Raw genomic sequence first — 25,722 nt, 5'->3', positions numbered from 1 at the left:
AGCCCATTTAAAATTAAAAGTTTGCAGAATAACAGGGAGAACTAAAGACAGTAGCTGAATTTATAGATAAAACTCTGCTAGGATTTTTAAACTATGATTTAAAAGCTATGATGGCCTGGTTCTCATATAACCTTTACACCATAAACCATAATTTTACAGATCACAATGGCTGGATATCAGGCTATACTAACAAGGTTCTTGGAAGGAAGTTAAGGTCAGAGATGTTAATGTAATCTTAGATTATATTCCAAATATTTGGAACTTGTCTATGTATGAAGAGCTTTGGATATATCCTGCTTGGTCAATTGCAAAAAAGGTGATTTTGTATTCTTGGAAGATTTGTGGGTACCAGATTTTTGGTTTAATGATATACATCAGCTCTCAGCCTTCAAGACAGCCTTCTATCAAAGGAGAGGCAACATCAAGCAACGAGATTCCTTTTTTATATAATTTTTATTAAAGATTTTCACAGAAATCAAAGATAAACATGAAATAATATAAAGTAAAGAAAAAGAGAAAGAGAAAGAGAAAGAGAAAGAGAAAGAGAAAGAAGCAGTTTACGATCTTTACAGCAGTTACAAACTTACTGTCTCTCCTCCCTCTTTAAAGTTACATCATAATTCCCTTTTTCCCATACTGAACCCTTTTTAATCAGCAAATCCATACATCACCAGTTCATTTTTTTTCGTTTTCAGCAAAGAGTCCATAAGAGGTTGTCGAACAATATGATTCCGTATGGTCTACACCTAATTCCCTATTTAAAAATTGAATATACTATACTATTATTATTCTGAAGTTTGGCTATTATTATATATATATATATATATATATATATATATATATATATTTCCTGTTTTTTTCTCTTTTTTCCTGTCCTTTAACTTCATTTTTTAGTTTTAATTGTTTCATTTAATTTTTGTTATATTGTTATATATAAATACTTGAAATGAAATGAAATTTAGTAGTTTTGCATGTAATTATTATTTGTACTGTCTGTATTATTATTTGTATCACTATAAATATATATATATATATATATATATATACATATATATATATATACACACACATACACACCAAACCATGCTAGTCATATAATGTGCCCACTTAGAATCTAGGTAACAGAGAAAATAGGTTAGATCTCTACTATTAAGGGAATCAGATCTAAATAGGGACAGAATCCTCAACTTTCGCAGTGGAAATTACCCTACTGACTATCCATCTTCTGCATATACCTTAGAGCCTTTCTTCTGTTGTGGCTGGCCATTTCAATAAATGGTGCAACCTACTATAAAGCAGGAATTCAGCTCAACGTTCTTCCAGATTCATGCTCATGTTAACACATGGACCTGTTGCTTGTTTTCCTCACTCAACAATACAGTCAAATTCATTTCATCCATTTGGTCAGAAACCAACCTGCCTGCCTAGAAAACGTGTCCTGATAAATTGTCCTTAGAGTCCAGAGGTCTTTGCAATGTCTGTTCAGAGCATGGAGAAAGCGGCACATAGCTGTGTTTCTCCTTAATGAGGAATGCATTTTTCCAGAACAACAACAAAAAAATCAGTGGTAAAATCATGTAACTGATGAAAAGAAGATCTAAGAATCCCTTTGAATCTTAAGCGGGCGTATTAGTCCTTCAGACCAGAAAAGTGGAGTGTTTTACTTTTGTAATAAATCCAACCAAGTGTTCTCACCTGAATTATGAACATGGAAATGGCTCTATTTATGGAATTTTGTGGAATAAATTTGTGGAATAAAATACTTACACTGAGTGTTTTAATAACTTGGATCCGATAGATTTCTTCCCCATATGCTTCCAAAAACAAATGTGAATGGCTAAAATTGCATTCCCTCATCCCATGTCTGAAGAAATAGGCCATGTAGAAAACGTATAGGACTGCATAATAAATGTGAAAAAGCCACTTCCTCTTTTACACTGTTTTTGTGTTTATTGGTGTTACTTCCTGAGCTAAGAATACATGAAGACAAACTGTACAAATTATTTCTTTGTTTATTTGTTAAGGAACTATGCTGTCCTTCATTATTCGACTCCTAGGACCTAATTACATTACAAGATTAAAATACTTAAGTAAAATAACATGTAATGTATAATTTCATACATGATTCTAAATAGAAAGCATGCATATCCTGGGGCAAAAAAGCCAATTAGGGTTCTGCAAGTTTTTACATTAAGGATGAATGCCACTGAAATGCTTTTGATTACTTCAGAAGCATCAGTGTAAAATCTAATAGAGCACAAAGTTCTCAGAATATCTCTGGGTAATAAACATAATCCATAAATATGGAGAATATTCTGGATACAAAATAAGTGTTCAGAAAACAAAATAATCACAAGATTTTTTAACGGAAGAAGAAATTAATTTTCTGCAAAAAGAATCTGGTTGTCAGACAGCCCACTCAGCAAAATATCTTGGTTTGCATTTGTAAAATTTAATAGATCACAAAGTTCTCAGAAGATCTCTGGGTGACCCTTCATATTGGAACAAATCTTGCAAAGAGATTCCAGGAATTTCTCCCTCCATCCTCAGTCCCTTTGTTCTATATTTTTCCATGGAACAACCAATTCTTTTTTAATCTTGCTTTCTGGAGTTTGTTGTCAAGACAGAGAGAAGCATCAAAGCCACAAGTCCCTAGAGATTTTCTGCAAGACTCTAAGGCCATAAATACACATTAAATCAAAATACAGCCTTGTGAAGTGCTAGAGAACTGTATTAAGAACTTCATCAGCTAAGGAAGCCCCAAATAATCAGGGAAATATAATCCGGAGGAGGGAGGGGTGAGAGAGAGGAGAAGGAGAGGAGAGGAGGTTCGTAGTAAGATGGGCATAAGCAGTATTCCTGTTTACTCTTCATGGAAATTGACTCTGCTCCTTAGGTGGGAAAGGCCTGGTTTGCTTTAATTGGAAATGCCACTGGAGTGTTATTTGATCGAGAATGGTTTCCACAGCTGTTGTTTCCCTCTCTACTTCAGTCAACATTCCCACAGCAATAATTAATTTAACACCTAGCCACAGACACAAAACACACAGCCCAGCATTAGAGTAATCTACCGGGCAAAGGAATCAGCCTCTCCTCCTCACTGCATTTCTTTAAATATTCATATACTAGAGGGCTGGGGCTGGGGTGTTTTTTGTGCTTGTTTCAATTGCCAATGGAAAACTTCTTTGACTCTGGCACAGTTTCTTAGTCCTCACTCCTTAAAAGCATTTCCCAAGTGCTACTCCTAATGCCACTCCTGTGTATGGAGACTACAGCTCCAAACTGCTATTCCGGGTTTCTCAACACATCCAAATGGTGCCAGGTTAAGGAAGCTGCCCTAATAAGCCCAAGTATAAATGCTACCATTCTCTTGTTTATTAATATATTTATACCCTGTGGAGTATTAATATATTTATACCCTGATTTTCTTGGGATCCAGTTCAGGTGACAGCATCTAAATGACATTGACCCATCTCAAAAGAAAACTAAGCATGGTCAGACCTGGTTAGTATTTGCATTGGAGAGCCTAGGAAAACCCAGGGTTGTTGACTAGACTGGGTTGGAAATGTTCCCAGAAGAAGGCAGTGGAAAACTGTTTCCAGGCTCAACTCAATAGAGACATGATAGTCTTTCCTTACTTCAGTCCTCCAATAACCTTGTAAAGTAGGTTGGCCTAAGAGATGGTGGTTGCATTCACACGACACAGTAAAGGATAAGGCAGAAACCACATTTGAGCCTTGTGTGAATCCAGCCTGGATGGTGAATCTATGGTTGATTGTGATATGTGAACTCATAAAATTGAGTCAACCAGGGTAAGCACATTGTGCAAAGATAGTCAATCACCTGGTGAGATCTATGATGGAACAGAGACTTGAATCTGGCTTGGCCCAGTCCACTCCAAAACCCTAATCATACCCCAGTACATTGGCACCTGTTCTACTTCAACACCCCAATTTTCTCTTCCCAAAACCTCCAAAAGAGTTTGAAACCAACCTGTATTTGTTCTCATGAGTTCTGGACTTGAACTTTGAACCCTGTCTTCAGAGCACTGTACAGTAGCAGCACCAGAAGTAAACTGATTTAGTTGCCCAACAGGAAATCATGTGGGGTTACAGGGATGTAGAGTTAATCCAAAACGGTGCCAATGCCATGCATGGAAATGTCCTGATTTTCTTAACTGCATAGTCTTCCTGTGTTTAATCTACCTTCATATTCCCTTTGTCTTTTACATGTTCCATAGAAATACACGTAGGGAGGATCAGAGCTGTACACCCCAACCTGTTTCTACAGAAAGAAAGGAATTTCAGATGCTTTTTTGATGAGCACAAAGATCTGCAAGATTATTTTAAGCCTGTCTAGCCAATTGCCCTTTCTGTGATCAGAACTTTACCTTATGAACTGAATGTGCTTAAACTCCCACTTCAGGCCTTAACACTGAATGGCGATAGAACATTTGCAGGCATTGTAGGCTTAGGTCATACCACCCACCTCTTTCCTTTCCAGGAACAGCTCAATAAAATTTATATTATACTATTATCTAGATCACAGCCTCCTGCCTTCTGTTTCGTGTCCTTTATGACTATATAGGTATATATATCATCTATTCTCCACAAAGTTCTAAAATATTCTATTTAAATAGAAAGACAATCCATTTCTTCATCATGAGACTTATGTACCTGCTCCGCCTGTCACCAAAATACCAAATGCTGATGGATAGCTTCAAAGTTCCCACCCACAGCTTCCTTTTTAATAGTCTTTTAAACTGGGTCTTGACAGCTCTGCACATAGAGAGCCCTCTCTATAAAATAGGACTTACACCCTTACTAAAGCGAAGACCTGTTTTAAAGTGATGCACTCTACCTGCAGACATGTATAACCTCGCAATAATTAAAGGCTGAGGCATAGGTGCCTGCACGATCCATCACTTTATCAAAGTAACAAAAGTACCATTGCATCTTCGTAATGCAAACTCTTCCCCTTTTGTACGTGCATACAAGGTCACAATGCACTTACAAAAGGGGCAGAGTTTGTGTTGCATTAGCATGGCATTGCTTTCATCATTCCCCTTCCTCCCCCCCAGTGCAATAGATGTCTCTGGAGTGGAGAGAGGGGTTGCTTCAAAACTTTTCCAGATATAACTGTCAGTAAATTGCCTGCAATTCATACAATAAATTATATCTAAAGGAACCACAATGGTAAATCTAGAAAATCTGGTTTTTCTTCTCTGTTTAATCCTATAATATATCTTAGCCTGGCTCCCAAAGGTGGCAAGACTGGACATTTTCTATTCTTGCTTAACAGTAGAGCAGCTAACACCTCCCCTAATAGTGGAATAAAGCCAACTTTCAGCATAGTATCCCAAAAGTTCAACTGCATCAAAAGAGAATCATTCGTAATTTGCATTTTCAATTTTTAGAGATTATGCAACACCACAGGGTGCTATTTCTGAAAGCTAAATTCTGGATCCAGTGCTGTATGAATCTAAGTCTCTTCTGAACTGGGCAAGGCTCCCACTGACTTCATGAACACCACGCAGTTTTCTTAGCACCAGTACAGCCATGGTTTCCTTTTTTAAAATTAATTTTTATTAAAGAAGTATTTTTGTTAAGTAAAAACAATACAAATTTGTACTGTATACAAGAAAAAGAAAGTAAAGGAAAGTAAAAGGAAAGAGTTAAATAAATAGGAAAGAAATGAAAAAGACCAATTTTTGGTCCTCAGGCAGATGACCTCTGGACTGGACCAGTTTTTCTTCTCACCTTGCCTGACCACCTGCCTTCCTCCACAGTGGTGAGAACAGTTCTTTTTTTAAACAGAACTATTCCTGCAGAAGGACCACACTGGCTCTCAATTGCTAGCAGAGCTGTATTTATGCAAACAAAATAGTAATTTCTACAAGCAGAAAGGCCAGATCATTTAGTCTCCTATTACAAGCCATTCTTATGTTTATACCATCCTGTTTAGCTTACTCCTAATGCACCTCCTTGGTCACGCGCCCCCTGTACATCCCAAGAAATGTTTATGAAAAATCTGTATAAGCAAAATATTTTACTTTGCCTGGGGAAAAGTTCAGATACAGAACAGTTGCTTCCCAATAAAGAAGCTGAACCCTCTCTGTGCATCTCTTAAAAAGAAAACATACGTACACAATTCAGCCCACCCACATGACTACAGGTTTTTTTTTTTTTAACAGCATGTCAATTCACAGACATTCCTCTTTGGCTTGTTTTTTATTTCATTTTATTTCTCAATTGACAAATATTTTTCAGAATACCACAAGCTTTACAAGACAACTTCTAAATACTGTACATCCAGCTTGATGTTGGTGGTAACTTTAATTATTTCTTAGAACAATTCTTGGCCATAACTTAAACAGGTCTACTTTAAAAAAATATTAACAGGGGTAAAAAATATAAATGCTCAGTAACTACTGGCCAGGGGCATCTACAGAAGGGGTGAAAAAAAAAATCAAGATGACAGCTGTAGCTGCACAATTGAAGCTACCCCTTTTTCGTGAATCGTATCATGCACACATAACAAAGATGTGGGGCTCCAAGTCACAGCAACCACCCACACTTTCGTGACACACACACACACCCTTTGGTATCTAAAACACTGAGCCTAACTAAAAAGAGGGGAACAAATAGTTTCCTCTTCATGTTCATCATTCCTCTTCACGTTCATCATCAAAAAGAGGGGAACAAATAGATTCCTCTTTGTGTTCATCATCTCCCACTCAAACTAGTTTCTCTCTCCCTCCCTACTCCGCCCCCCGCCCCCATATAAGACAGACTTTACTTAGCCATATTGTAGATTGTAGAGCCTTTTGTCTGGGATTATCTGAGAATTCCTGCTCTGAGTAGTGGGATGAGAAGACCTCCAATCCTATGATTCTACAATTCATCAATCCTACAGTGGATTGAGTTGGGCTGAAATCAATAATATATTTAGAAAACTAGCAAATCATCCAACAATAACTTTATGGTCAAGAATGTCTCTCAGCTTCAAGGCCATTCCTAGAAAATAAAGATGGAGACTGGCTGCAGCTTCAGGCTTGAATGGACGTATGTCCAACTGCCCTCAGAAAAGTTAAATGTATGAATTGATAGAGGGTATTATGAGAAATTAATGTTAGAGGGGATGGTGAAGAGTATTCTCATCAATCAGTTGGTAGGCAAATTCTCTATGACAGCTATTTTATGAGAAAGCCCATGACATGCTTGCAAAAGATTGGGAACTCTTCGTCAAGCACAGTCTTCCTGCATCAAGAGGCCAAACATGGATCCAGCAGTTTTGAATAACTATTGCCCAGTTTCCAATTCTCCTTTCTTTGTAAAGGTGGTTGAGAAAGTGGTGGGACATCAGCTTCAAAGGCATGGATTCTTTAGACCTTTTTCAGTCAAGATTCAAACTCAATCATGGAATGAAAACCACATTGGCTATTCTCACTGACAACCTATGGTAGGGTTTAGATAGGGGGAATGTGATCCTACAGGTCCTGCTGGATCTTTCAGCAACTTTCAGTACCATCAGTCTTCTGGACTGCCTTCAAAGGCTGAGGGTTGGGAGCACAATTCTCTAGTATTTCCTCCCTTCCAAGTGGACGGTTTCTTTTTGTGGGGGGTGGGGGGGTGACAGGAGAAGTCAAGTTTTGGGCACTTAAGTATGAGGTGCCACAGGACTTGACTGTCTTCTCTACTTTATTTATCATCTACATGAAGCTGGTAGAGGAGGTCATCCAACATTTTGGGGTATGCTATCATCAATATGCTGATGATAGCCAGTTGTACATCTCTATTCCAGAAGATCTGGGAGATGTGGTAAGTTCTGACCTAATGGCTGTGAATCTTGGTGGGGAGAAATAGACTGAGGTTTAACCTAACAAGTTGGAGTAGCTGTGGGTTCAGAAGCTAACCGATTCTGGTATAATACCATATTTAGATTTGGATTAGTTTAGTGTCCCCTAGTGAGATCTTGAGGTTCTTCCTTGACTCTCAGCTAGAGCTAGAACAGCAAATGGAGGCTGTGGCCATATTCAACTGGTGTGCTAGTTGCATCTGTTCCTAGAACAGAGGTTCCTGGCTATACTCATCATCTCATGGATACGAGTATATCCTTATACTCATAGACAAATATAAAATGCTTTACAAGGAAAAGCATGTAAACCACCCAGAAACTACAAGTAGTACAAAATGCATTGGTCTGCATACTAACAAAGACAGCCCATTATTGTCATATAACACCAACACTGCAGGAGTTGTATCGGTTGGTAATTTATTTCTGGATAATCAAGTTGCTGGTCATAATGAAAGTCCTACATGGCTTGAGGCATGACTACTTGCAAGACCACTTTACTCCTTCCCTGCCCAAGACATGCCCACAGAGGGGACTTGCTGAGAGTTCCTAATCTCTCCCAAATGCAGCAGGACGGAACTCAGAAGCAAGCTTTTTCTGCAATCTCCTATGGAATTCCCTCCCATCAGATATAAGATCTGCCCTCTTACTCCTACTATTAGGACATTTGTAAAATCATTTGGGGACTGAGGCATGGGCAGTGGAAGAATCCTGTGATGGATGACTAAATTCTGATGATTTACCGTATGATGTATTGGAAGATTATGGATGATTATGATTGATTTTTATATGTGGAAGATATGAATATGGTTGCTGTATATTTATTTTGCTGATACTGCCTTTATATGTGAGCCACTTAGAATTTGATGACTGAAGTGGCATGGAACATTTGAAAGGAATAAGCAAATAAATAAAAGATCTGATGCCTTTCGGATATCTTAGGAACTAATTCTCCGATTCCCCCAGTGCACCTGGAGGCAGGAAAGGAAGAAAGGAAGGTAGGAAAGGCTGATTTAGCAGCATTTCATTGCCCTAGCTAAATGTTTGGCCCACCCTTAAAGGGCTGATCCTCCCTGAGCAGTTAGTTCCATTTCTCTACTCAGTTGTGATTATCTTTCAAATGAGGTACATCATCAGAAAGACCTCTAAATCAGAATTTTGATGAGACCAGCGTAATCCACTGTCTTACTGACATCACGGTGTGAGCTATAGCCTTCATGGACACTAGTTGAGGACTACTGTTTTTCTCCCTCCTTTCAAGAAAACCATATCCTTTTACATCCTTTTAAAACTCATAACTGCAATAAATCAAAAGCAATTTGGCAAAGTATTGGGATGGCAAGAGGCCTGATTGGATCTGCCCACTTAGTTAAGCTCAGTCTTGCTGAGACATCTTTCTGTTTATAAAAAAGCTGTCACTTTATTTGGACTAATATATCACACTGACATACCATCCTCTTTGGGTGTTACAATAAAAATGCATTTTAATGACAGGTTCACCTGTTACCTTTCCTAGTTGCATTCTTCTCATCTAAGATTTATTGTGTGGTTGTTTTGTTTTTGTTTTTGTTTGTTTGTTTGTTTGTTTCATTTTTTAAAACCCTTCTTGAAAGCTAAACTTGTATCTGCTAGCTCCAATCTGGTTAAAGTTAGCCATGACTGAACCTTCAATTTTATCCACACTCATTTGGAACTGCATAAAGTGAAACTGGCTTCTGAGTAAACATGTGCAAAAGATATCATTGTTTCCTCCAGCCAACCAGTAGAAATATACAAAAAAATCAGTATGCAAAAAAAGCGTTGCTTGCCAAATTGCCATAGCTCTTGCAGTAACAACATTTCCCTTATATACATGTTTTCCAGCACATATCTGTATTGTTCCAGCTCTTTGCAAAGACAAAGAAAAAACCTGAGCAGTTCCTACTAGGGAAAACTACCCAACAGCAAAGGCACCATTCCTTTCGTTTCAATTTAGAAGCCATTGTGAGCTATGAAGCCAAAAAGATAGTATGTTGCCATTTTTTCAACCAGATACTTTTCACAATAGCTTTAAGCAAAGTTGCTTGTTGCTACTGGGGTAAAAGTGAGAAAATGCAGTCAAAATTGATGCCGGCTGTTTTACCTGTTTGCAGAGCCTTGCAACTTTTTCCAGCGGACAGTACCCAGGTGAAGCAAACAGAAGGAAAACTGACAAAGAAAATTGGTTCCTCTTCCCTAGGAGAACCAGCTGGCTGCAAAATATCACGCAGAAAGTTGGACAGGGAAGTTTTCCAGAATGTTCTAAATAGAAGTTTGGGGTAGTAGGAAGTAATGGTTGCCTTGAGTTCATCAGCTGAGAGACGGGGAGAGGCTAATGTGCCTGTCAGTGGGGAAACTGGAATGCTAACTGCTACAATTTCAAATACATCTCAGCAGAGCCAAGACTGGATTGGTTAGGACTTATATATTATGAAAAGCTTAGAACCAAGCTGCAGATCCAATTAAATGCTTCAATTGGTTCTTCATGCAGATCAATTACGTCAAGGCCACAAATTTTAAGTACAATAGAGGCCTAACCTAAAGCACTGCAAATATTATGTTTTTAAGTGAATGTGCAAAGTAGCAGAATTAGGCTAACTGTACTGACCACACCTAGCAAAGCAACAGCTGAGTCTTAGATCACATACTCTCCAAATGATCGGCTGGTCTGCAGAATCAAAATTTCCGTTCAGGAACTGGAGGTATGCACATACATCTACCCATTTTTTCCAATTTCTTGAAAAGCTGAAGAGTTGAACATGGGTGAGATCAGCTGAGGTTGGAGCATGTTTCTACCCTCCCACCCCTCCATGTGCATTCTTTGAACATACAGGTGGCATTATCTGAAGATGCTCTGTTTACATTCAGTGGGAAAGGATGCATAGAATATTTTCTTGCTTGTCCAATAAGCCTTGCCAGAGAAACTGTGAAATATGAAAAAATAAAAATGGGAAGACAGTTAAATTAATGGAAATTGCTCTGCTCAAAAGCTATTTGAGCAGCATAATTTTTGATTATATAAACTAGGATATTTTAATTATTTTGCAGCACTTCTCCTGTGAAACTTTAATATATTTTGAAATACACGCTGCAATACTATTAGTATTTTATTTTTAAATAAGGCATGCTGTTGGCATATATTTAATATATATATTTAATATCAGGCATGCTGTTGGCAGAATAAAAACAGACTGGGACAATAGCAAGGGAAAAAGGAGAGTTTAACCCTTCACCCTCTACTTCTTAATCTACACTGAAGAGTAGCAAGCCTTCTGTTAGCACCAATAGGAACTTTTTTTCTACTGAAAATAAATGGTTCAGTGATTATCAATCTCCACTGACACCATTCTTAGGAGCTAAGAATTAAAGTCTATATAAAGTCATTAATAACACTGTATCTAACTTGGCCTTTGGTGGCTACCAAAATATAGAGGGATATCAGTCAAGACGTTACAAATGTAAAGTGAAATGTTTTGGCCATTTTGTTTTAGTGACCCACATACATTTATCTGAATTGTTCCATTGTAAAGAAATACATAAGCTGCAATATTAGATACAAGCCTATTTTTATTTACTTTATTTATTTATTGCTATCAATATTGTGGTTTATTTGAGAATTCTCCCTTGCCTTTCAATCCCAAAACCTTCAAGTAGGCAAAAAATGCAACAGTAAAACTGTCATAAACAACAAATAAGGGGAGAACCACATAAAATCATTAAAAATCTGAGCAGACATAAAAACTCAGCACAGAAGCTAAAGTCAAGATTAGCTTGCACACTGCCTGAACACCTTTGTAATAGGCACAGATTTTCTACTTGTGCTGGATTCCAGTAAGAGCTACTACATGTACAGTTTTGGAGGACCACCAGATGGCAGCAAAGTGGACAGATAACTCCACCTCTTTGCTGCCACCTAGTGGTTATGTGGATGCAATGCAGATATGGTACACCTAGTTCTGGTGCTAGCAGAAATGTCCTCATTTTCAGGCCACTGGCTAGCCATGTCATAGCAGAAGACACTGCTGAGGACTCAGATAGGATGAAAGCTTTAGTATATTCTAGCAATCCGTACACATAGAGAAGAAGGAAGGAAGGAAGGAAGGAAGGAAGGAAGGAAGGAAGGAAGGAAGGAAGGAAGGAAGGAAGGAAGGAAGGAAGGAAGGAAGGAAGGAAGGAAGGGTCTCATCAACCAGAATAAGCAGAGGAATGAACTGATGGCCAACAACAGCCACTTATGCATCTGAGCAGCTTTTATTTTCTTCCATATCTACGTATTACTGATATGGAAAGGGTGGGTAGAGTAGGTAAGTGCTCCATAACAAATAAATACCCCCAAGCAAGAGCTGGATTTCTTGGGTTACTTCGAGGAAAGTTCTTTTCACATCCAAATAAGAAATAATTAACTAGACATTAAATGAAGCCCACAGCCTTTAACATATTTAAAGTAAACTTCACAAAAATCAAGGAATCAGTTTCAGAGGAAAGATGTTTGGGATGAACATTATTAACAAACCAAAAATAAACCAGGAAATAGAACAGAAACCACAAGTTCTCCATATGTATATCACACTAAGCTACCGTGATGATTAGCAAGCCAACACCAATGCACAGTTTCAAATTATGGTTTACTGCCCTAAAACAAACTGAATATTCATTGCCTATTTGCATATCATGCTAAGCTAAAAACATATAAAACATATTACAATTTACTTAGTGCCATATGTGATCCTGGTCTCTCTTTCAGAAGTCTAGGATGTGACAAAGCAATCTCTTTCTGTGCTTCTCGTATTCATTTTCTGGCTCATCTTTGTCAAGATCCATTCTTCTCATCCATCACTGTTCTTTTTTCCCCTTTGCATCAGAGCTACATGCCTTGCAATAAACCAGGATTATATTCTTAGATGTTTATTGGATGACAATAATTAGACGGAATCAAGGAAGACACTCCTAGCTTATGTTCTTGTAAAAAAAAAATTGCTTTATATTCTTTGCATATTCCAGCTGTTTTATATTTGCTTCTTATAAACTTTGTGGATGTGGGTGTGATTTCATCCATTCAAAACTTAACAAACTAGCATGGAAAGGGACAGGAGATCTTTATGATGATAGAAGCCTTGCCAATCTGATGTATGAGCAGTTTCATATAAGGCTCAGCTGTTTAAATCAAGCGTTTTATATTGTCTTTGCATATTATCGAGTGCCCAGAAATAATAATAAATGAATAAGCAACACAAAGGATTTAGTCAATGGGCTGATTATGGTAAGCAGTTCAACTGGTATTAAGAGTTAATGTTCACAAAAATTCCAGTGCATCAAACTAAACTTTTGGCATTACTTCATATTTAGCCCAGACAAAATACTCCCTGGTGGAGCAAGTCTTGTGAAATCAGTGTACTGCTGTTTTCATACAGCCTTCAGTCAAAGGGGCCGCTTATACAGTATGCTGGGTGCTGCCTTTGTGATGGCAACGTACAGTGATTGTCCAGGATGGAATCGCAGATGGCTCACTCATACAAGCTGAAGGCAACAATTCTTCCTACCTCCTAGCATGATTTCATAGGCAACTTACAAATAATATAACTCCTATGCCCCTTTTTTGTAAAAGGGAAAAGCAATGATAGCTGTGCTGATCTCTAAGGAAAATAGCCTAGACAAGTCTACATTTTTTAAAAAATTCTGTATGACTCTTTATCAAGGAAGGAGAAGAAAAAAGGGTAAGAAATCCCAAAATTAGAGCCAGGGTTTCAGCCAGGAGATCTGCTATTTAAAGTCAGTCTCAGGATGGAGATGACAGACTGAACACATTAATCTAGGGATGGGCAAGATTTGGAACTCTAGGATGACTCCCACCTACCCCATCCTGAAGACATCTCCAAGCACAGAGGGCAACTTCTCTTTCTTGCTCCTCTCATCTGAGAAGAACCCAAATAGATCCCTCTAGGTTGCCCACTTTTGCACCTCTATATGTTCTATTTGCCATAGGTGAAGATTTGAATTCTCCTTCACTTTCTTCTATTTTATTCTGTTGTTTTTGAACTTTTAAAACTTGTACTTTTATATTCTATATTTTATTCTTTTTCCTTATGTATCTTATATTTATACTTACTACTTGAAAATTGAATATATGTACAGTATATTTATATTCACTTACTTTTTAGGTTTTATATAACTGCTTTCTGGCCTTATGGCTGTAATAAAGTTATTTGTTTTGAAGATTTGGGACTGGGAATTGGGTATTATTATTATATAAAGCAAAATAGAATAGAAGATCAGTTGAATACAGCAAGTTCAGGCAAAACTTTTTTAGTTCAGGTACACCATTTTGAACATTGAGACTAAGGCTCCAGTGAAAAGACCTTCATAAACATAGCTAGAAACAGGTAAATAGGAGAGTGAACAGTTATTATAAATTTGGAACAAATTTAATCAAGTCATACTGTTCCTAGTGAGGGCTTGTCAAATCTTGCTGGCTATTAAACAAAACTTGACATTATAAGAGTGTGCATCACTCTGGTCAGCTAAAAAATAAGAGATAAAAGAATCAGTACAGCCTGGATATTGAGTTAATGAAGGTATGATAAATTCGTGTTGTAGATCTCAATAGGATTAACAGTATAGAAGCATAGAGGCTGTTCTTTCAGTGGCTGGTGACTTACAGTGACAAAGGCATTCATTATATGGGATTCTCTCAAATCTCCCTGCCATAACCACAGTTTGCAGGTTACTAGAGCATGCACGCATCAGAGCTCTCCGAATTTTGGTAGTGTGATCCAGTGTAGATATTTGGTAGGCTTATGACTTTAGTCACCACATCGCAGAGTGTTGCTAGTCATCCCCAACTTTTTTGGCCTTGTGCCCACATCTGGAATCTGGAGAACATGTAGTGTATTCCCATGGCTTTCTCAGCTTTGGGTGATAATAACAATTATAAAGCACTGATTTGCTAGAATGCTCTGTACCACCCAGGCAGGGGTGTCTTCAAGGGGTCAAGAAAGTCAAGATGGTGGCCACAACCATGTGATCAAAGCCCTGCATCTTGACCCCCCCCCCTGCAGAAACCCCTGCACCCAGGGTAGCCTCCCTCCTTCAGGATGGTCCCTATTCAACTTTGCTCTTTTTCTGGGCAGGTGAGTCCACCTGCATAGGATTGGTCTGCTGTCAAACATACATGATGGACCTTTTGACTAAACTCCCTATACTGATCCCTGCATCATCTTATTTTGTTCCTCTTTCTCTTGTTTCATGCATTTGTATTTCTTCCATACACAAACACAAAAAAATCTTGTTTCTCTTCCAAAAGATGAACAAATAAGGTTTTTTTTCTTTCGCAGCAAGTAATTTAGTTTTTCTTTTGTGATTGCAGAAAGAAGCCCACCAAAATCAATACATAATTTCCAAGCCATAAAAGGAGGAGGAATTAAGGAAGCTTGGTCAATATAAGAAATTGCCATTTATCCCCTCCTCCCATCAGTTTAAACTATATCAGGGTGATTACTAATCTTGTCCAGTTTTCAGGAGATGTTGAGTAACTCAGATATTGAAACTCTGGGTTACCACACTAACTAAGGAACCAGCAGGAGAGGACATTATGACCAAAGGTATAATCAGCAGCTCAATTAGGTAATTTTAGATTAGCCTTCACCGAGATGGTATATCTACTGCCTGGGAATTTGAGTTCAAACATTTTTGTAGGACACCAATTGGAGAAATTGATTTAGATTATAGACTTAATGTCCTGTCTGAATACTGAACTGTAATGTGCATTATTTGTCTTCTTCAAAATGGTGTGAGCATTTGTAACGACAAGCTGGAAACAGTGTGATCTTGTCTCTCTATTAGAGCTGTACAGTGCTTTAGATTCAAAATATTTTGGAGCACTCAGGGGTACTCACATAGGATACTTTGGAGCACACAGGGGTACTCACATAGCACTTGTCTACAACTCTTTAAAGTAGCTACATCTGTTCCCACAATTGCACAGCTGCTTTTCACAGCGATCCCAGGAAAATAAGCTTTTGGCTTAAGGAGTTGCTGCAGTGCTAGGTGTTTGCCACTGCTTACTCCAAAGCATCTTTTGTATTGGAATCCAAAGCACTACACAAACTTTAATTAGTGAGACTTTTTTAAAAAAAATCTATCCATCCATCCCTCCCGACACCAAGCATGCAACTTTATACAATGGCAGCCTGGCACCTGAAAAGGTTGCTGAGTTTTGTAGTAAGCCAATCCTGCTGCATCTGAAGATATTCTAGCTCATTCTACAAATGAGGCCATTTGAGATTTATATGCTGCTTCAATCAAAAATGACTCTAAGCAGCTTATAACTTCAGATTCAGTATACAGTTTAAAAAAATACAGCAACAAAAAAATATAACAAGTTCTGAACATAATAGCCCACAGCCTCCAGTCCTTCAGAGATGGCAACTACTGAATGTAACATCGTAAGAATGCTGTTGTGCTGCTTGTGATCTGAAGTAGGCCATTTTCGTTTCACTGCAGTGAAAGAAATCACTAGATGCTGTAAATAGCAATCCTGCAAAATTGTTACCCTCAGGGCAGGGCATGGTACCCTGAACTGGTATCCTGCTTCCTTTGTGGCACTGCAGTTTTATGAGCAAATTCATGAGAGAGAGTCCCCCAGGACTGAAATGATGGTGGTTTAAAAATATGGAATTTCAGAAGCAGTGAAATTACTATGCCTGATTAAATCAAGGAAGCCCATCAATTCTGTGCCCTTCTTGAATACATCTTACAAGACTTCTATCATGAAAGTACTTTCTTTGCTAGTTATATGGTGGGCCAAGTTCAGGCATCCACCTGCCTGAAATTAAGACAACCTTCCCCCATTCCTTCCAAGATTAGACAGAAAAAAAACCCCATTTGCCTCCAACTACACTATTATTAGCAGATCTAAGGGCATTTCCACACTATCACCAGTTTGAAGCTGATTCCCAATTTTTCTTACTTGTTCCTGCTGTCCGTGAAACACCAAGAGAGAACACCGCGATCCTCCCTCAGTTGACCACTGAGTCAACACAAAAGACTTTCCCCTTAGCTAGTCTGGCTCTTGAAAAAACAACATTCCTCTTGCCACACCCCACACAAAAGAAAAATAAATTGTGAGATGCCATGTCACTGTTAATGGTTTTAGGATGTTGTGTGCACTTGCAAATAAATATGAGTGGTTGCTATGAAGGGAACCTACCTGGCTGCAGGATCACCATTCCCTTTGTTTCTATTTAAAAGACCCTTCCAGCTGTGAAACCAAAAGAGCATTTCCACATATTTGCAACCTGAACTGTTCATGGTAGCTCTAACCATGATTGTTTGCAGTAAGAGTCTGCAGCTGGGATTGATGCAGGCTGTTTTGACTCTTAGCAGATGCTTGCAACTCTTCCTGGATGCACATTAAGCTGGGGTAAAATTGACAACAGCTCTCTTCTCTGCAAGAAGCAATCAGTTGACTGCTGCAGACTACTTCTTGGAGTTTTCAAGTGCCTGTCTTGACATGGAAGTTTCCCAGTCACCTGGGGAAGGACCAAGAGAGGACATGTAATGGTTGAATTCAGGAGCCAGCAGGGTGAGGTAAGAAGTCCTCTCAGTGAAGAACTGGACTGCCCATAAGCTCCATATTTCAAAGCAATGCAAAATTCATTGAAGCTAAGCCAGAAATTGATAGGTTTAACTCTTGGATGCAGCTATGTTGTGGAATAACAGCTCTGGAGCTGATTTCAAACTGGAGTAGAATTTCATATGGTGATGCTGTAAGGATCCAGGTGAATTCTTCACCTAATCAGCATCTGCAGATTTTAAAAAACAACATAGGGAAAGCATGCAGAGCATGGCTTCTGGAATTCCTTCTGACCCCTTCATAATAGGCCTGCTCTAGATTACATGGTCAGAAAGAGGGAGGGGCTTAGAAGTCAGCAGTATGAGCCACTGCTGAACAGCATCTGCAGACTGTCAACACCTTTGTCAGAATGTCAAGAGTGACATCACCTTAGAAGCCCCGCGTCTTTGAGGATGCAACTTTCCAAAGGACATAGAAATGGGGCAGGGCTTGCCTCATGATGCTACGATTCTGCTTTCATGAGTCGACCCCCTTGCTCCCCACCTCCAGATGCTGCTGCCACCCAACTAACTCTCCTATAAGGATACACTAGAATTTTTTCTGGATATTTTTTTTCTGCAACCCCCAACTGGATCCAGCCCATTTTCAACCTCAGTCTTTCTTTGGCCAGTGTCAGCCCTTTACATCATACTTGGTTCTGGTTTTGGAAAGTAATTTTTCTGCTTGACAGTCAAGCCGAATCCCTTTATAAAATGCACTTCCAACCTTTCTTTGGATTGGAAGAATAATCATGATTATCTTTTATACATACTTATCATTTGGCCTCAAGCTTTCAAAGGTATAGAAAAGGTGTGATAAAATAAGGACACGGCCTTCCCCAACATTATTGATGAGTTAGATTACAAGTTTCATCAATCCTCATCCAGGATGTCAGGAAACTGCAGGACTGGATGAAATTGATATGCATATTTGTGGTGGGGAGGGGATGACAAACAAAGCTCTTTTTAAGTAAAAGTAAGGTTTCCTTCAAGTCAGATTGTTTGCCCCTGTCATCTTTTAGGAAGTTGTTTTTTGTTTTTGTTTTTTTAACTTTTCAGTTCAACCTTTCCAAGCAGCTATTTTTTTAAAAGGGGCATCTAAGACTGGGAATCATGTTGTTTTCTTTTGCCCTCTGCTTACTCCTGTGACACAAGGGGAGGGAAAGGCTTTGTTTGATTCCTCTCCACTGTCATCCCTGAACAGAGAGATTTAGCACAAATAAATAAATCAGGAAGTCAGTCCAAGTTTTGAGAGGTCAGGTTACCTTTAGATGCAGGTAACATTAAGCTCCAAATGATAAACAAAGGGGAGGGGTGGGGGGTTAAAGGCATGCAGTGTCCCTGGTCATCTACAATTAATTGGAATTCCAGCAAGAGCTAACTCCTATGCACTGGCGAAAGGATATCATGCTGTGTATGGGGATAAATATATATATTTTTAATTTCTTTGAGATCAGGACTTCAGAAGCCCTAGTACAACGAATCAATGGACTTCAAATACCTGTCTTATATTGGATAGGTTCTCACTGGAAGAGGAGAATGAGAAAAGCAGATCTTTGCACCACTCGCTTATGTGGTCTTTGATTAAAGCACCCTAGCATGGGGGGTGGGGAGGAATAATATATTATTTCTACATTGTCCTGGATATTGGGCTGTTGTATCACACACCTATACCACCCTTTTTTCTGCATTCAAAGTTCCATTTTAAACCTAATAGGCCTAGTAATTTTCAGGCCACTGGAATCTAGCACACTTGGGCAAATGCCTTGAAGGATCTGGACAGATGCTTCTGGCATAATACCAAGTTTGATGAGCACTTCTGAAAACTACAGGACTGGAATAACTAACCTGGAAACATAGACAGCACACTAAAGAATAATGTGGTTTTGTCTTAGTGTGAGATATGTGAATGTGAACTCAGCCAATTATATCTTATTCCACCAACTACAGTTACGTGGCTTGGTTCAATGTATCAGTCTAGTTATATTAAGGGACATATAAATATATTAACTCGATAAACACAGATGAGCAACTGACAAGCCACAAGGCCACATGGGAAGCTGAGGAGATTCCTATACAGTCAGAAACAGCTGTGCATTATAGTGTGTTATTATTGTTAAGGGATTGATTAACCATGCTTGTAATCTTGTGCTGTTACTTGATTACCTTGGTCTACAGTATCTATATATATTGTATTTCTGCAGACTCACTGGAGTTAGTTCTTCTAGAAGTTTCAATAAAGCAAGTAGCAGAAAAAACTACCAACCTGTATCTCTTTTTTATCAGTAGAAAATAAACATGTATTACCACCACTCCCATGTTACAGGTAATTGACAAACAGTCAGCTCTGGCAGATTATAGAAGAACACAGTCTTGATTGCAGAGAGAGTACGAGAACTTTGTGGCCTAACTGTAGCCATTCAGTAGATTCACGACCCATGGAGTTCACTTCTTGAGATTCCTTTTATAGGGTGATGATGATCACAACAGAAAGGAGTACCAGATACATAGTCATGCTTTTGGCAGCAGTCTGTAGTTGGCATCACCTAGTCAATCTTGGTTAATGTTGAAAAACCTAAGCAGGGTCCAATCTAGAGAGTACTTAGATGGGGAACCATCAAGGGATCCTAAGGCTATCGGAAGAAGCAAAAGCAAACCATTTTCATATTGTTGCCAAGGAAATACATGTGCCCATGAAGTTAGCAGGAGCTGAGCTGGGGATGCTGTCACCTGCAGTGGCCACCAATGGATGCATCAGAAGATGTAACAGGAAGTGTATGATCAAAATGCCTGGCACTTCATAGATATTTGGACATGAATAATGGTCTGACACATTGGAAAAGATTTCCATAGCAGTAACTGCCTTTGCCTCAGAGGGACATGCAAAAGAAATCTAACACTAGATTTAGGAAACGAAATTACCTAGGAAGTAGATTAAATTGGAAAACCCTTTTCTAAATAGGTTGGATGATGAATAGCATAGTCGGTTTATGTTAAAATGTGCATTCTTTGACATCTGATTGTCATCTCTGAGTCGTCAACTATGCATTGCTAAAAATATACATAAAAATATGTGTTACTTCCGCAGCCTTTGAAGAGACCAAATAAAGGGATTTTAAGCAGTCTTTAAATGGATTTTAGCATGGTTTTTTTACACTCATCAAGATTTACTTTGTTTTTTCAGTGGAAAAGACAGAGTCCAAAATTTTGGTTAATTTGGAAACAATGTGGTACATTATGAAAACCACATCCCTAATAATAAGGCTCTTGAAGTTGCCCTATCTTGTATGTTTTCTTCTATCAATCCTATTGAACACAATAGGATTTGCTTCTGATTAGCCATTCACAGGCTTTGGCAAGAAGGGTTATAACTTCCTATCATTGATGAACGAAGTGAAAAAGAAATGCATCCATCTTTCAACACCATCTGAATATATTAATTTATCAAAACATATGCAATTACAAAATTAAAAAATCCCATAGGTGTATACTTGGGAATCTTTATGGACTTATTGCATGGAATATTTCCTCAGTCTTTTTTTCCTTCTAAAACATAAAAGAACATGATGTTGAATTTTTGCAACTTGGGAAAATTTGCATGAAAATATCTCTCCTTCTCAAAGTATTATGTTTTATCTTAACTGAAATTATTCTGACCAAAAATAGTTGCTTAATTAAACCCCTTATGAAATTGGCCATAAAACAAAACATCAAAGATGACAAATCACAAGATTAATTGCTAGCTTGTTGAAGAAAAGTATCCAGAATTTATTTCCTATTTTATGCATCATTTTTCACTCAGGAAGTTTTAAAACATCTCTGAACAAGTCTCCAAAAGATACTTTGGTGGCTCTAATCAAATACATTCACATAGGAGCAAAGCTAGGTCTTAAACAACCTAAAACACATTTAACGATACCAAATGAAAATCCAGCAGAGGCTTAGCTTGGTCAGCCTGAACCTTAGTTGGTATTCTGGTGATTTTGCATACTATGCAAACCCACTCTGTTTGGTTAGTTTCTGGTTAAATACATTGTGCAAATTCAAAGAATAGGGTAATTCCAGATTATAAGTCTTGTGTGACGCAGCTAATTTTATTTGGTTCTGAGTTGACATGTTGTTCTGTTACCACCCATTTAAATGTTGCTTTAGAATATTTTATTCACTCTTGATGAATATTTCATTGCATGAGTAATGTTTCATAATTTGAACACATAGCTTCCAATGATCTCAAAGATATAATTAACTTTAAGAGACTTTGGATGGTAAGAAATTACAGGCTGGTTTACTCACATATGCAGTGGTTCTCTCTCTCTCTCTCTCACACACACACACACACACACACACCAACCAAATTTATGCTCCATGCATTTATTTATTGTTGGGATTGTCTGACAGGGGCATCCAGAAAGGGGTGGGGTCAAAAAATTCAAAATGGTGGCTGCCATCACATGATTAAAGGCTGGCCTTTTAAAAAATGTGTTGTATTTGTCATGCACATAAAAAGAGGGAGGACTTCAATCACTCAGGCATGGCCACCAACTAGATTTTTGACCCCCCTGCCTGCAGCCCTCCCTGCATGGGCAATCTTTTTGAAGTCTCATTATTATTTTGACTGCTGAAGGCTAAAATTGGGGGTGGAAGGCAGAACCATCACATTATAACATTCTCAAAAAAGGCAGGGCTGGGATATTCTGTTCTTCCTCTTTCAGGGGCGAGGGGTAAGGATATTATTTTAAAATGTTATATGTCTATAAAGCCAATGGGCATATTATCTTGCATTTCCCACCACAAATCCAGAAATGGTATTGTTATTCAGTTGTTTGCTGCAATGTTTTTGCAATAGGCCCTTTGATCATTCCAGTGTTTCTATAAAGGGTTGCATTGTTCACTTCTGATTTCAGTAGGCTGCAGAATGCTCCTGTTTAAGTTATGGGGGGCTAAATAGACCTCCTCCCCAGAAGCAGACTGAGCTGGATGCCTTAGACCTTGATTACAAATGTTACAAAAGACTAAAAAAAAAAAAAGGGCATTTAATTATTTATTTAAATAATTACATTAAATAAATATAAATAGGGACTCAGTGGCGCAGCGGCTTAATGACGCTGAAAGTTGCCGGCCAGAAATGGTCGACGCTTCAGCGGTTCGAGTCCAGCCTTCGCGTTAGCAGGGTGAGTTCCTGTTTCCTCCATAGTTCCTGTCAACCCAACAGTTTGAAAACTCACGTGAGTAGATAAATGGGTACTCTCACTCCGGTGGGAGGAAAAATGCTGGCGGCGCCTTGCAAAAGGAGTCGGGAGCAGTTGCCGGTAAGTGCGAAAAACCACGCGCGCCCGAAAAGGGCGCGAAGCAATGGAAACCCCGCCTCCTGCGCTTGCCAGCTGGGCTCTGCCCTAGGAAGGAGGCTCTGGCAAACCACTTCCGAAACACCTTGCCTTGAAAACTGCAAGGACTCGTCCAGGCAGTCACTGCAGAGTCGGTAACGACTGAGCGCAGATAAATATATATATATATATATATATATATATATATATATATATATACACATACATACATACACACACACACACACACACACACACACACATACATTATTGTATTTTTACAGCCAGGAGCCAGATATCTGGTGAGCTGTTGTACCTTCAGTGCTAAAATAATTTGACCTTTCTTCAGTGCTGAGTCTTTCCTCCATAGATGGGCTTGTTCTTTTTTTATCCTTGGAAGATGCTCTCAGAGTACATCTGGCTGAGCAGCTGTTTCTTTGTTGGCCTAGGATGGTTCAGTACAATCGGAATCAAATTCTCTCCAGGGAGCTAAAAGCAACGGATAGGAGTCTCTCCCTTCTCTATTTTATCTACGATAGATGAAGCTAAAAGACCTGATTTACACTAAACCATCAGATGGTTTGTTTGGCTTTGGCTTAATGTTCTCTTAAATTAAGAGAACATTGGGCAGGGGGTTGGACTAGAAGACCTCCAAGGTCCCTTCCAACCCTATGATTCTATGACTCTATTGTGAGAACATAGCCAATTGAGGTTTATTCCATAAACTGTGATTTAACAAAATATATTTCATGATGTGCGATCTCAGGCAGTAGAAGCAGCTCAAGGCCACTCAGCAAACTTCACTGTTCTGCAGGGATGTGGACATGTTCTTGCCTATTCAGAGCCAGGGGTAGGCAAGTTAGTGTTTTCCAGTTGTTTGGACTCTAATTCCCATAACCCCTGATAATTTGGCAAGTTGCATGGAGATGATGGAGTTGGAATCCAGAACATAACTTCATGGCAAGGATACACCAATTGATATCTTCCAGATACTTGCATTATATCTACCACTTCATTAACTTGAGGTAGCAAAGATAACAGCAAGAAACTATGGGAGCTGCAGTATAGAAATCTCTCCCGGGCCATGCATTTGGCCTGCTGACCTGTGGCACATGTGGGCTAAGGTCATCAAAAGAGCTTCATAGTAGCTGAGTAGCCATTTGATCACTGGGCTTTGGCTCAAATCTACATTGGTGTCTCTTGGAAATGTGTCTCTCAGTTTTGCTCAGAACCTGTCCAGCCAATATACCACATTGATGATCATAGACTTTGCCTTCTTTCCCAAAATACCTGTCTGAAAAAAGTGAATTAAGTCCATGGATCCCTATACTTATATGTAGCAGATCACATTTTAGATCAGAAGTGGGGCTTTCCCCTCTCCCACATTTAAAGAACAGTTCATTCTACATTATTTTCCAGCCTTTGAGAGCCACAGGAAACATGGTACTGACTCAGAAATGTCACTAGAGCAGGGAGATTAACATTTTTAGCCCTTTTTTACTTGAGAAATGGGGAGAGGCTTCACTCAAAATAGATATTAAACTTACCAGAGTCTTCATGTACCTATTTTTAGAGTTACTGTATTTATTTTTTTTAAAAGAAAGCTAAAAAGCCTGCTCCAAACTGATAAATTGTTGATGATCTTGGGGATTTGGGGGCTAGGAAAAATGGGCCTGCTGTGGGCCACAGTTTGCCAGTCCAGTTGGATGGGAAGTGCAAGCTAAAATTCCACTCTTTTCTCCCTGTGCATCATACAGTTCAAGTCTTATGCATGCATGAGTTTCACATGGCAGAAGTTTGCAGATCAATCTGGTTGGACAATCCATGCCTAGAGTCATGTCTGAGCCTTAACAGTGGATGGAATTAATCCCTGCTTTCCACCAATCTCTTCTTCCCCCTAGAGCAGGGGCTGTTGTTTCATACTGTGAAAAATAGATCTGATGCTGTTTACCTTGGATGAGATGAAAAGCTTAGGCGTTTTAACAAACATCCCAGCGTTTGTTTGTTTCTTTGCCTAGCCCACATACTTGTCATTCTTCCAGGCAGTGGAGCCAGTTCGGGTCTCTTTCAAAATATTACAGTTCCTATAAACCTTTTCAGCTTTCTTTTATACTAACAGAAGTTTGCTCAAAGTTACCTGTTCCAGATATCAGTTCATTTCTTACTATGACTGTGTCGATTCCTCCTTGTAGGTTGATCAAAGTGCATTCCAAAACACAGTGAGAAAATAGTTATTGGAGAATTGTTAGCAGAAATCATGGTCATGAAAATAGGTAAAGCAAACAAACACACATGGGAATTTCCTCCCCCACACATCTCCAATTTTTCTTGTCACAAAGGCACTCTTTGCTTTTCCAGTTCCACATTGTACACATTTGTGTTGCCGAAGCAAATCTCATGAGGCTCACTGGATGATCATGTTCTCTCTCTCCTGGCTCACATTTTGCACTAAGCCAAAGCCTGCTTAACCATGATTTAATAAACCACATTTGAGTTTACCCATCATGTTAAGACATTAGTCATGATTTATAAGCCACAGTGTTGGGTTCATACAACATGCTAAACCAAAAGTAAACCAAAACCACCTTAAAGTTTAGAACCCAGCCTGCGTAAGTAATATAGTTAACCTCCATGTTCTAGAGAAGTACTGTATGGGATTGTTTTCCAGCTTAAGTCCTGATGGATGTGTTTATGAAGCCATCAGGACTTAAGCTGGAAAACTTGGTAATTTTCTTCTAGCTCTATATCTGGAGACTAGAAGAAGAATTCACTATTGAATAACCATGTGCAGATTCAGATAATATGCAAAGTATGCTTTGGTTTAGGGCAGGGGTGGACAACCTATAGACAGGATCATCAGGGAGTGTGGGGGGTTGTCAAAATCTGCAAGATGACGCCATGATACAGGCTGCAATCC

This window comes from Python bivittatus, unplaced genomic scaffold (assembly GCF_059951505.1).
Source record: "Python bivittatus isolate LINGU-HERP-01145 unplaced genomic scaffold, Pbiv_v1 ctg000700_np1212, whole genome shotgun sequence".
In the NCBI taxonomy this organism is placed as follows: domain Eukaryota; kingdom Metazoa; phylum Chordata; class Lepidosauria; order Squamata; family Pythonidae; genus Python; species Python bivittatus.
The sequence above is the reverse complement of the archived record's forward strand: the minus strand, read 5'-3'. Positions refer to the sequence as shown.